General features: G+C 35.1%; 2 protein-coding genes across 3 annotated transcripts in view; one reads left to right on the plus strand and one right to left on the minus strand.

Annotated features, from left to right (window-relative positions):
• Positions 1–14623, minus strand: part of LOC108747169 — a 168600-nt gene that overhangs the window by 85676 nt on the left and 68301 nt on the right. The window lies entirely within an intron of this gene.
• Positions 1–14623, plus strand: part of LOC108747167 (suppressor of lurcher protein 1) — a 274868-nt gene that overhangs the window by 48493 nt on the left and 211752 nt on the right. The gene's annotated exons all lie outside the window — the stretch shown is intronic.

Consider the following 14623-nt stretch of genomic DNA (forward strand, 5'->3'; position numbering starts at 1 on the left):
AGGATATCTCGTCTTTACGCCAAATTTATATTATTGTAAACGAACGTAAAGTTTTTAGTCGTGTCGTTAACCCCGAACGGATTACGAGCGTTGATAAAACGTAGAAAAGCAGCGATTTTTCTTAATTCGTAAAAATTTCCAAGGAAAAGAATCGAAGTCCTTGGATGTACCATTTCGTACGGTTAATAAAAGCTGGCGTTTTACTCTCACCCCATTGATTTTCGCGTAAATAGCGAAGTTACGCTCAAAGTTCGATATTGTTCAACTAATGGCGAACATCGCTGAAATACATGTCATGTCGTGTTCATGGAATCGTATGTCTTCCAAAATTAATTTCGGGAGCGAAGCAAAGAAAAAAAATCATGTTTGATTGCGATTTTTGTAAATCGGGGTGCTTTCCAGCACTATTTCTTCTTTAATAATTGTATATTAGCAATTGCGATGGCTATTGCATCGCTTCTGAATCTCTGCCGTAGCTGTAACCGCTGCTATACGGCTATATTCTTTTACATATCCGGTATATTCCCATCGTCGTAATCCATTTTTATTAAAGTGAATTAAAAGCCAGCGAAAATAAATGAGTGAATTCGTTAACTTGAACCAGCGAAGATACGCTCCATGAAAAGGAAGAAGAGCGGGAGAAGAGCGGAACTGCTTTTGAACGCTGCTTTGATTGTAGTGAAGTGGGGGTAAAAAGCCAGCTTTCCTTCGCTGCATGAAATTGCACCTTAAGGCTATAAGTGCCTTAGAACTATGTGCAATTACCCAATTTCCTCTTTAGCCCATACTTTTCGTAATATTTATATAATAATTATACTATAATACAGTCGGAGAAAATGGCCTGTCGTTGGATTAAATAGTAATTCTGGTGGAACATTGATTTCAGGTAACTAGAATTCTGATTGATATATAATTATTCTGATAAAAATATAAATAGAATTCTAGTAGATTTTACCAACGAATATTGTATCGACCAGAATTCCCGTATTTCAACTAAAATTCTAATAAAATTAAAAAGAAAAATCTTCGTCCATTTTCAATCGGAAATTTTTTTTAGCGTAATGCACCTAAGATTCATATTTGGTACATTTTTATAACAACGCGTGGGTGTAGTTTCATTACTAAATTAATATTATAGTACTGTTATAATATAGATATACCAAGCATTTTATTCACGTAGGTTTTATTTGTGCGTGAGGCGTCTCTCTCTCTCTCTCTCTCTCTCTCTCTCTTTCTCTCTCTCTCGTTATCCAAAATTTTATTAGTGGTATAACTTAATATGCTAAAACTTGTAATACTGAATTCGCGTATCTTGTAATAATGCTTTTTGTACGGAGTCGTAAGTGCTATTATAAAAATCCATATGCGAATGTTGACGTTATTAAAAGTAATGTCGAGCGTTGTTCGCAGCTATAACATTATCGTATATACGTATGTATTTGCATTTTCCTCGCATGAACGGACAGAAGCGACGCATGGGCGAAATGTCTGCAAAAAAAGAGCGTTTAGTTACACGTAATGTACTACATCATATGACGTCAAATGCAGACGCTGAATTATATTCAGCTTGATGGATCGTTTGATGTGACTGGTATTCATTGCTTTAGTAGGCAACTTCAAACCTGGCCCATAAATCAGACATTGATACAATGCAAAATATTTTTCAAGCCAAAGTTTAGCGTGATAATCGTATTCTCTCTCTCTCTCTCTCTCTCTCAGAGTTTAACCCTTAATGACACATAAATTTCTATACTCTTAGTATAGCAAGTATGGAATTTATAAAAGTTTTATCACGCAATCTCTTTAGGCAGCTAACAGTTTATTAAAAAATGCAATTATTAACAAACATAACGTCTAACAAAAAAACTGTAAAATAAAAAAAAAAGTTAAACGCGGTAATAGAGAGAATTCCGTGAATACCGCGTATAAAGATCATTAAAGCGTATTCGTGCGGATCAAGTATACGCGAGATTTGCAATTTTTCTGACAATGAAAGAAGAATAACGAGCTTGGTTATACGCGTCGTATAACTGACCAACGTACGTTACGCGGTGAGTGTATCACATTTAATTTGGTCGAGCGTGCGGAGCGCACGATATTCATTGCTTCGGTCGGCATCATTGAGCCCGTTACGTAGATACGTGTACATCACACGTGTGGTTAATAGCACGTAACAAACGACTCTCTCTCTCTCTCTCTCTCTTTCTCTCTCTCTCTCTCTCTCTCTCTCTCTTCGTCTCTCTTTTTTCCTTCGGTCTTTGTTCTATAACACGTTTTCGCGCGTATCTGTCGCTCAAGCGCATACAGTGGAAATATTTCGATGGTTTTAACTTGTCAACGTCTAGCAACGCTCGGGTTCATCGAGCAGAATTGCTGAAAATTCCGTCGGTAGGTGGAACACGAGCGATACGTTAATTTCTCACTCTCGTTTGTTACCGTGTAACGTTCTGTCGTCACGTCCGAGCGCTCGGGATATCACGTTGTACTCGTGGAAGCAAGTTTAGATCTAATCAATTCGGTCGTCACGCGCCGGAGAATAATTTTGCTCAGTTTCCGCAGGAATAGCCGGAGAAATCCCGTTGTGGCTGCAGGGCAAAAGTTCGCCATTACGATCTTAGAACCGAAGCTAGAATATGCTCGCTTTCGGCTTCCCCGGAAGTTTAATAATACGGCTCGCGGAAAGCGGCAAAACTTCGACCCAGTCTATATCTCGTCGGATTTGCCCGCGCGCTCGTGTTACACGAGCAAGTACACCGATCTAAGAGTAATATTCATTAAAGGGGGGGGGGGTCCAGCACTGCGCGAGGGATATACTTGTGAATTCTGATTGCGCTAAAGCGTATATATTTGAGTTGCAATCGTCGTGCAATTACAAACTTTTCCGAGTTTATCTTTCCGGAGTTACCGGAAGAGTGCGGCGCTTACGCGTTAGATTTTTTTTTTCCGCGCAATTCGGAAATTGAGACCTCGGGAAATTGCTTTCCGATTAAGCGTGCGGTTGGTAAAAATTTTGGAATTTCCAAAATTCTCTCTCTCTCTCTCTCGTGTTTCTTAAACGCAATCGGCACTTGATCCTCCTCGAACTCCAGCGCTTTCACAAGCAGTGGCGAAACAGATAATAGATGTAATCGTCTTGGGATTATCCACCGGATTATATTTGCGTTCTACGTGGAAAATGTGCACAATTCCAGATACCCGTGAATACAGCGAGTGAAACAACATGTTAACTGCATTTACATAAGCCGCTCTCATTCTCAGTCGAACGTACGATCAACAAAAACAGTTTGCTGAAAAGGTAGTCTTATTTCGAGCTTGTAAATTGTACAACTTGGAAACAGTCTCTCGCCCCCTTCCTATCCGATTTCCGGATAATATGTAAACGTGCAGGCGACACTGATATATATATATATATATATATACTTTTAACTGCCTTTCCCAGGAACGCACCGGCACCGCAAGCACCGTAACTCAATCGTATGTAAATTGCCAGTGGTGTAATCTCGTAAAGCGGCTTAACGTTACGACGAAAGTTTCGCAACACGCTGGAGGTGGAGGAGGAGATATCCAAAACTCGCGATATAAATTGACGTAATTCTTTATCCACGGTAACACCTGGAACACAAGGTCAATACCTTTCAATTGATCCGGACTATACTTCTTAACCTTATCCGGTCGACTGCTTTCTACCCTATCGATCTCATCAAGTGGAAACTACGAGACCTGAAACCAGGGCCGATCAATTGGCAATAGTGCGGTTTCATTGCGGACTGCTACTCCGATTGTTTGATGACCTCATGTTGTTACCTAAGTTGCAGCAAACTTTATCTGGCTTCCGAGTAGTAATTTCGGTGCCAACTTGAAGTTTATCTCTTGTGTCTGTCATTCTGAAAGACATCACGATCATGGCTTGGACATGCTTATAAAATAACGTAGAAGCGTGTAGACGTTCATGCTATTATGTAGAATTTCATGAAAATAATAATTATCAACGTCAAATTATTCTACGGTCTCAAAATTCTGGAAACTATAGAATTTTTTTCAAAATTTATTTAACACACGTGTAAAGTGAAGAAAGTGATTTCAATATTTATGAGAAAAAAATAAAACCGAGAGGTTTGAGAGCTAGATTTTCTAAAAATCCTTACTTCATAAATAATGTATTGAACCTAGCTTAAATATATCGCTTGTTTCTATTTTTTCTCACAAATATTTGAATCTTTTATTTATTCTACGCGTACGTTAAGTGTATCGTTTCGGTAACATTTTATAGTTTTTTTATTTTATAAAGATAAAAAAAAAAACAAGAAAATATAATAGCAATAAGAAGAGTGACAGATCTCAATACATAATTGTGATAATAAAAGTCGCGTAATGGTCAAAGAAACGGATAAAGCTTCGATGAAATATACCAGCTGACATGGTGCCCATTCGTAAGCCGGGGGCGAGTAAAGCGCAAAGTAATAACGCGGGAGATTCGGGCATGCCAGATTTATCGCGGCAACACACACTACTGACGTGACGGGAACGGTAACGAGGCTCAACGACAGCTGGTGCACGGCCCACTTCTCGCGAGTGAGATCCTATATGTCCTATACGTACCCAGTTTCCATATATACACCACGAATACGCGATAACTGCGCGCGAACTTTTATCAGCGAAGAAGATTCTCATTTACGGTATTAGAAGGAATATCGTCGCACACGAATTTGGCGAGTCTCTCTCTCTTTCTCTCTCTCTCTCTCTCGAGAAATAAATGAGAGTTGAGTTACTTAATTTCTTTTTTTTCCAAAATTTTTATCCAGAAATTAAGCTAAAGAATATCTATCTGTATTGTGCCCTACATTCTCACCGCAGATTGGCAACCTGCTATCGATGAGTAACGTCAAAGAGAGTCACTCGATGAAACAGTCGGGCTGTACGACAAATGGAGCGGTCGTTATAAAATTCTGTGTATAAAAAGAAAAAAAGAAAATGACAATTCACGTTTTCGAGGCAGGACCCTATGGCTGTTCTACATGGTCATCTAGCAATCCTCAGCGAATATCTGTCACTGCGGAAATTCAATTTCAGGGATCACCGCAGTGACAAGATTAATAGTCGGCCGTTCTGCAACTAAGTTGCGAAAAAATGAATTATTAACGAAAAAGGAGAAACGGACCGATACGGCTGCGTAATGGCGACGGAAAGTCGATACTTCAAATGAGTTACTCATCCTCCTACCTTGTCTCTGCGATATAATTCTCATCATTGAATGTACTGTTATGCAACTTGTAATTTGATATATCGCAAGGTATATAGCACTTTTATAACTGCGTTAAAGCAATTCGTATTTCGATAAAAGACAGAACATCAAGATTGAATCGAGAAAATCAATGCCTTTGCGAATAATTTTATTACAAATAAATTCTTTCCTTTTTTTTATTAGCGAGAATTTTATACTAGAGAAAAATTTTCTATATAAAAGTTATTAATATATATATTGTGTTTATACATAATATAAATAAACACAATATAATTTTAAAAAATTCTAACTCTATCTCAAGATGTAAGAATATTATAATAGCAAATAATAACCTACATATGTCACCAAACGCGAACACCAAGAATTATAGTTTGCCGCACTCTTTCGAAAGGACAGCTTCATTCTTCAAAAACTCATGCAATCTTCCGTATGACTGAAAAAGATGAATGAGGTGCTGAGGCAGCAGTAAAATTCCGTGAAAATTACAAACTTTATCTCAACCTTCTCGCAATCAACATTTAAGTTTCGAAAATTGCTAAAACATAAAATGTATACATGAACGTGAAACGATTACTAATGTTCTTTTTTGATTCGTTGATATTTTCTAGTATATTTGATGTACTTCAATACCTTTCGCTTCGCTACGAAGCATGCATTGATGCCGATGAATAAAAGCAGTAAAGGTATTGACAAAATTCCGCTTGGTTGAACAGATAAAGAAGGTTCTTCTACTTTCTGGCTTTCTAGTACCGCGATGGTCGTGGTTAAAACGAGGTTTCGTGTAGCAAATCGAAGAATAGGCGGGAGAGAAGTTAGACAGATGTAATGCGGCATAAAGGTAAAGAAAAGTTGCGGACTTAACGACAAACTTCTTCGAGTGTCTTGCTGCATCCCTTACCTAAGATGGAACCTCCGCTTATATCATCAAACGTGACATTTTTACAAGCTTACAAGTTCTGTCATAGCATTTCTTTGAATAACACTTTGGTACGTGTACCGAAACGAAGTATCGTTGAGATTCAACTCGCCCGAATGAGCAAAGGGCCTCGGTTGCTAGCGCGGTTTCTAAGAACCGTCTGCCTAGACTCGAGATTACTCCGTTGAGGTCCCGTATGACGCATAAACGCGAATGCTGGAGATTGGAAAGAACTTGTCGGTAAGCCGGCAAGTAAATGTAGCAATCTATCTTCACATTTTTCTCTTATATACGCTGTGCGAATTTTAATAAGAAAACCAATGTACATATTTTTATCGTGCCTTTGAGATTTTCGCGTTGAATTAAACACACTTCTTTCTGACTTGCAAATAAAAATCTTCCGCATAAAATAGTTTGCGCGAAAAGAGACGCGCGCAACATTCCGCTTAACTGAGTGGATGAATGAACAGTTGGTGCCTCGCGCTGCTTTGGAAATTACAATGGTATTTAAGCACACTCATGGAATTATGTGATGCTCATTCTTGATAAAGGATATTTTCAGAAAAAGATATTTGAGCGTGTTAAAAGTTTGTCTTGGATATCTCATTAAATAGCTTGCGTTAAACTATGTATATTGTATCGTAGGCAGTATAGATTGACGCAACACTGCCCTTAGCTTCGGTTCGAATAGACAAGGGCAGTAGTTGCCATTGTGCCTTTTGTCGATGTGATATCGACGCGGGTTTTGTCACGATGAGCTAGCTGTCATTAGCGGAAGAGGTTAGCGAGATCACGAATAACATTGCGATCAGTTTAGACGAGAGCGTTTCTGTGCGTTGGTATAATCGTCTAGTTGTGCGTTCAGCAAACCAGCTGCTTTTAACGGACGCCTCTTACACATATGTCGATGCGCGAAATCGGTCAATACCAGTCCTTTGTACAACAATAGGGAACCTGGCAGATATGCGTCAGTCGGTTGAGCCATCTTGCTTCCAGTAACGTGCGATTTATATGCATCATTGTAACCCCCCATCAAATTGTTGATATTTTTCATGATCTGATATTCATCAACCGCGTAGATGTACTATATATGTGTCAATTTTGATTTCAATAGAATTACTCTTGAGTTCTTTTATTAAGAAAACAAAATTGACATCCATTTTCAATGTATACAAAAAATGCAATCAATGTAACTGCGTAATTTTTAATTTATAAATACATGTGCTATATATAAATATTGAAATTTCTGATCTAAACTAATTAAGTTTCGATCGTATATTTTCTATTGTAATTCTGTCTTAAAAAATAATAACGAAATAGTAAATGCAGGACAGCGTTATTATATTTTCTACTAAGTTAATATACGTCCAGCGGTTTTCCCTTTTTATATAATACTTTCTGTATACTTATTTAATAAATACATTTCTATATTCGCGAATATATCGATGTTATTAATTTTCACTGGTATTGTAATTATTATTATTATGATATGGGATATATGTCACAAAGTTACAAAATGATGATAAAAATACTAGCTAAAGTAGCTGGTGAAAATGTTGCAAACCATTAACTATAATTTTACTTATTAAAAATATCAAGAAAGCAGCATTACGATATTTTTCATATCGAATGTGAGAAGTTATTGAGATAGACAGTATAAAATGCTATGTTCGGTATGCGCATAGCGCATATCGGCCATTTATTTTGAAAAATGTCTTCATATTTTGTGGTAACATGAAAAAAAAATTCTTTTGGTATACAATGTCTACTTTTTTTCATTACGGGTGCTATCTGGTTGGTTATCAACTAGAGAGTTTCCAGTGAATACCATTAATCATATTCTTCTGTTTTTGTGATTTGTATCTAAAATAACTGTAAAATATAATTTTCTTTTTAAATTGCTGATTTTCTCCACAGAGGTAGCACAGATGCGTGAAAAAGCTAAACAAAGTAATGGTATTTTATTTTAAAACGCCGAATACTGGATATAAAAATATGTTGTCTACAAATAAAAAGAAATAAGAAGGAACTATATGATGCAATTTAATTTACCCCTATAGTCAATAATAATCATGTTTAAAAGACGTCTTATATTGTAGTTATATCAATATCCAAAAGATAGATATTCGTGTATAAGATATATTCTAACTTGCTTTCTATCGGACTAAAGTCTTTTTTCGAATTGTAACTGTTCTGAGAGTAGAAAAGGTATAGTGGAATTAAACTGTACAACACCTAAATAATATTGACAATGTTTAATATCGAAAATATTAGTATCGAAAATATTTCTAATACTGTGCAGCAAACTTTGGTTTACGTGTCAATAAGATATCTTCTTTTAGCGCCCTATACGTTCAAAGTAAATTATTATTCGATGCAAATGTAACATTTCTGAAAGTGCGTTTAGCGTAGCGTCAGCATAAGCTTCATATACTGTAATATGCAAGTTATATAGTCTTTTCTGCATTATGCAGGTGAATCTCGTTATAGAATCAACTCGTTCACTGCCGTCTGTGCAACGAGTCGGTCAGAGATCCTTGCTTCTGATATTTATGCGAGAGATTCTTACTATCTATTTCTTTTTTTGAAGAGTTAAAATCATTTTTTTTATTTTTAATAAATTTTCTAAGTACTTGTTTTTGTTTTAATTTTTTCCTTAAGGCGCCTCCAGACGATATGACGATATGTATGCTACTTAATATTAGCAAATATCATACATATGCACGACATATATATAATTATCTATATTGAATGTAGTCAATATTTAGCGAATATGTGCAAAGTTGGCTTTATACATTGGTCATACCGTCTGGAGGCATCTTTACGTACTTACAAATTATCAATGCAATCAGAAAGGTAAAAATAAGACCTGATATACATATGTAGTTTAGAGTCCAAATATCGAGTTCATACCCAAGACTGCCAGGTGTATTTTCACTATGAAATCGCGCAGCTGATATCGGTGCGATTCGCTTAATGTAGTTACATTACAGTTACGTCGTCCTACTAGGTCTCCAAGACTAGAATTTCGTATGTCGCTAGCAATATGCGCGGCATACAAATTATCCCCTTTACTTGTAAATGAAGACGCGGTCACATTCAAAATATTTGTTTCATTACGTGAGTAGTCTCTCTCTTCCTCTCATTTTGTTCGTCTATAATCCGTCTTTTACATTCTTTACAGAAGAACTGCAAATGAAAGTTCCACGAGTGCTCGCATAGTCCGTCGTTTGCAGTTTGCAGTATAAGCTCGGTTAAAGTTTTGTCACTTCAGGATAATTGCTAATATCCCGCGGTAGTAAGAATTGCGTTTAATTACGAAAAGGTGCGTCTTAACATTGATAGTTGGCAACTGTATTTATTAGCAAGTTGTATGTTCATTTTGTACATTTTTTAACTTTTACATTAATTTATTTAATGATTGAAAAAAATTATTGATATTAATTGTTATAATTACTGATATTGGATATTAGATATTAATAATTATATATAAATTAATATTAGTATTATTTGTTATTATATTTATAAATGCTTTCTTTCGATTAGAAATTTATTCTAATTTAAGTTAAGAAAAATAAGTATTTCAGAGAAATCGTGAAAATATCTCGAGATAACTCTAATCTATAAGATACGTTAATAAGTTTACAGTGGTTTTTTAATTTATATCACATTTAGATGATAAATGCCGGTTTTCATATATTTCCTTATTAATAATTAATATTGTTCAGCTTGCAAAATATTAACACGTAATTAAATTTATAATTTTTTGCCACACTAAAGTGTGACTGTCTCAATGTCGTGATTACTAAATAACACGACGAAAGTCGATCCATCATGATATTCGATCCATCCAGGAAATAATTTTAGTGATCTCACGCCTGTCCAATCCAATGAATATCTCCATTAAAAGGGATCTGCATCGGTTCGCTGATATTCAACACACGGAGCAACAGAAGTGATGTTTATTCTGCAAACGCATAACCACTAACCAGTATATTTATTCGTACGATGCAGCTTCGTGTAATTGATACATGGTTCAGTTCGGCTGACCATGTTGCTGCATCTCGATTCTCACAAAAAGAGTAAAGCATTGTTGTAACAGCGATAATACGGCAGTGCATCATGTCTGTGACGTAATGCACGATTTATATACGACCGCTACGTCTACAACATTTTTCTCAATATTTCCGGCGAGCGTGTCCGGAATTTTTCACATTTTTCAGAATCGTAAGAGTAAGTGACCGCATATATGTAATCGCATCCTATATATTTACGTTACGCTTAAAACCGCGTGGAGATCCTCCTTTCTTGAATGATAATGTAAAAACGATACAACTGAAAACAACTTGGAAACAAATAATATTTTCAGAGATATCTCAGAGATATACACAATGAAAACCTCATTGTGTTACTTATTCATTTTCCACAATCAATTTTAGAATTTAGCAACCCTTAAAAATCAAGAGCATTATTAGATTTTTCGAAATTTTCGTAAAATTAAATTTCAGATATCGGGTTAATTACTCGCGATGATCAATGTATTCGGTCAAATGGTTTGAATGATCAAATTAAGAAAATTTGAGAAAGTAACAAACAAATGTATTTTTATATATAATAATTTAACGATATAAATATGTGCATCGACGTATTTTTAGCGAACGCAAGCGTAAGCGTTCCGCAGACGTATTTATGGATTTTCGGTGTTATGGGGATAATGACAGAATTGTATACTTCACCCATTATGATCTAGCCGAGGTCAGACTAAAGCCGAGTATTTATGTAATGTGGTCATGTCGCCGTAATGCATGCATTGCGCATCCGTTGACACAGGGTTACCGAGCGTGTTAATTACTAGGCGGTCGTTATGCGTCATAAATTAATATTTCAATTACGATTTCACTAATGCCGTGTATCGTCAGTACGATTCACGTATTCCAACCATGCAAATTTTAGCAGCCAACGTATAGAGACGCACATGTATGAAATTGAATATAAATTATTGCCGATATTAGAGAATGGAAACCTCGTTAATTTTCGAATGACTATTTCCGATAATTCCTGTAACACCCAGTGAATTGAAGTTGAAAGTATAAAACGGGAATAATTGGCGTGATAAGTCACTACTTGTTTTTATGCCGCAGATGCTCTATAAAAACAATATCAAGTAGATTGTACATTTAATGCTTTTACCACTATAAATGTTTCGTTAATATCGTACCGTGATGTCTTTGATATTACGTGAAAGTTTCTTTATTCAGGCTTTCTAGTGTATGAAATTTTAACACACACACACATGCACACATATACGTATCGGGTTAGAATAAAGTTTTATGGGGGATTTTGTATTTTGTGCGTGTGTGTGTATGTACATATTTGAACGAAGACAATATCGGTTCTTTAAATTGGATCAGGAAATATTCTTTTTTCGATTCTGCGACGTAGTATTCGAACAGAATAATACATTTTGTGTCTTGTGATATTTTTATTAAATTCTGTGTGTGTGTGTGTGTGTGTGTGTGTGTGTATGTATATATTCTTACATATACACATGCATGCATAAATTTTGAAATATATACAAACACAATGTGAAAGTAAGGTAACTAGATCCTAAATGGCCTAGTACTCAATATGATCTATTCGTTGTTCGTGTAATTGCACGATGAATTCAACAGATAGTACTAGTAAGTCGTGCAGGTTGTCTATCTGACTCGATTGCAGAAATTTATTGCTTAGTTTGTTCATTCTGTTATTGTTAGTAAAGCAAAATGCAGAATGTCACGATGTAATATTTTATAGATAAATAATTGCTTTCTGTAACTGTCAAAGGATAGTTATTAATTTCCTAATTCAATTTAGCAGCTCTGTATTCATACTTTACAGCACTGTACTTAGTTTATATTTTTCATAATGTTTTCGTAATGTTTCGTTTCTAAAAAGAGAAAACTTGCTAAGGTAGAATCAATATGACTAACTTAAACATACTGAGTACACTTATCGATTTTAATGTTTTTTTGGTGCATTTGCTAGACCAGTTATCTTAATAGCGATCCGTTGCTCCCTTGCGAAAGTGCATAAAAAATATTAAGATTAATGTTTAAACACCTGTTTGTGCAGCACAACATTCTGCAATTCAAATGGGCTTAACATTTGCATTAGTAAAAAAATAAAACGAACACAGCTATATAACCTTTGTTCGTATGACGGAGAGCTCGATCGCACGGGACGAGAAAGCATTGTGGCTACATTGTCATTCTGGATTCATGAATAAATACCTGCTCGTGGCCATAAAAAAATTCTGTTCCGCGAATATCGCGGAAATCCCCGAGCCAATAGTAGATAAAACAAAACTGCTAGCGCTGTACGGCTGTATATAAATTCTTGCTAGCTTGTTTGTGAATATTCTGGCCACCTGCTCCTAGATTGATATCCACTATCTTGTACATTGCACGACCTATCAAATCGGTATTGCATGGAACAATCTATAAAGAAGTGCCGATAGTTCAGATTACGCAATTTTTTTCACAGATGTATGATTGTGAGTAATAGCGTGCTGCGATGTATTGTGATTAAAAGCGGATACGTTGCTGTTAACGGAATTGAGAAATGAGGAAAAAACTCTATTATTTTTATTTATTTTCTTTTTGTCGGCTATGATTTGATTAATATTGGAAAATAATATTGATATATTGCTATATATGATATTATTTATAAATTCTTATAAAATGCAGGCAGTGTTTTCGACATATAAAAAATTGTCTACAATTCATGCGTCACGTATGTATATTAATATTTATTCAGCTTTATTCTAATATTTACCGGAAAATAGATTGAAGTCTAATTTGCAATAAAACTTTTATTTTTACGCATTTTTCTCTTGCACCTTGCTGTATAGATGTACAAAATAGAAATGTAACAACTATAGAAAGCTTTTCCCAATAAATTTTACATCGAGTGTGAAGAATAATTGAAATATAAAAGCGGCTTTTAAAATTTATTCCGACATGATTGAAAGAATCGCGAACGTATCCAAGCGGATGGTGTGCAACTGTTGTTGACATTACGTAGTGTTGTGTTGTGTTGTGTTGACACAAATACACCCCAAAAGTCATATAATGAAAACATTTAGCGCGGATACAGTCGTGCAAAGGTGCTGACCAGCCTTTGATTCAACGAAAGTTATCCACACAGCGCAGTAATACATGGAAATGTATGCGTGCACATGGGAGAATAAGCGATAGAAATTTTTTAACATATCTATAAAATAGGAATAGTGCGGAAATATAGGGCTATTTTTGACATTCTTAATATTTTGCTTGATACTTATTTGGTTGAATAAAATTATTTCATTTTAATAAGTAAAATATACACGATTTATTTTAATATAGATTTTTTGCCTTTTTTTAATTTAAGCGGATAATAAAGAATAATGATTTAGCGAAATATTTTCAAGATTTTGTGAAAATTGTTGGAAAGTGTATTCTATAGAAACTGTCGAATCAAGAATGGTATAACTCGTGAATATTTAAACTGTGTTCTATCCCAGAAGATAAAATATCCAAGAATAATATGTATAAAAACATTTTACAGTCACACTTGAAATATAAGACGATCTCGTAAAATGGCATTTGATGGCTACTGCCTGGGTTAAAGGTATTATCAATTTATTTCGTACTCTCTTAACTTTGTCTTCTTCCTGACATCGGCCCTCAAAGGAATAGCAGTAGCTTGTTTAAAATCGATACTTTCTACAACATATTTTATCTGGTGTAAAGACCATTTTTCTGATCCATTGCTATCATGGTGACAATATGCAATATGCTATAGCATCAAAACTTGATTTTATAACAAAACTCTCATGAGACGAAAAGTTATATATAAATATAAAGATTAATTCAATATAAAAAAAATCATACGTAATAGGGAGAAATTAATAATAATAAGTGCAAACAGACGATACGAAAGAATTAGCTTTTCAGCATTCTATTCCTTTTGAATATGATCCGTTTGTAAGATAAAATTGAATACGGAGCTATTATGCTTTGAGACTTTTTAACCGGAAATAGTTAGAATACATCAAAGTTCCATAGAAAACGTTGTTCTTTAACACGTAGTGCGCTTTCCTCCTCTCTGCTCTTCCTCTTTCTATGTTTTCTCGTTTCTGGATTTTTCATTTTTTTTTTCCCTACTTATTTCTTTATCCAGCAGCTTTTAGCAGAAGCCTTTCTGTGTCCACCAAGTAATCGCGTGATCTAAGCATAGTGCTAGTCGTGCTTTCAGCAGATATCTAGATGCACCGCACTGCCTGCTGCATTGCGATGGATCTTGAAACATCTGAGATAGTTAAAGAATTCTATAGATTTCATCTGTATATAGATAGATTTATCTACATTCTATATGTAGAAATATAAATATGTTTATACAAAATGTAGATGAATATATATATTATATAGATATATTCATATATA

Source organism: Trachymyrmex septentrionalis, unplaced genomic scaffold (genome assembly GCF_001594115.1).
Source record: "Trachymyrmex septentrionalis isolate Tsep2-gDNA-1 unplaced genomic scaffold, Tsep1.0 scaffold196, whole genome shotgun sequence".
Lineage (NCBI taxonomy): Eukaryota > Metazoa > Arthropoda > Insecta > Hymenoptera > Formicidae > Trachymyrmex > Trachymyrmex septentrionalis.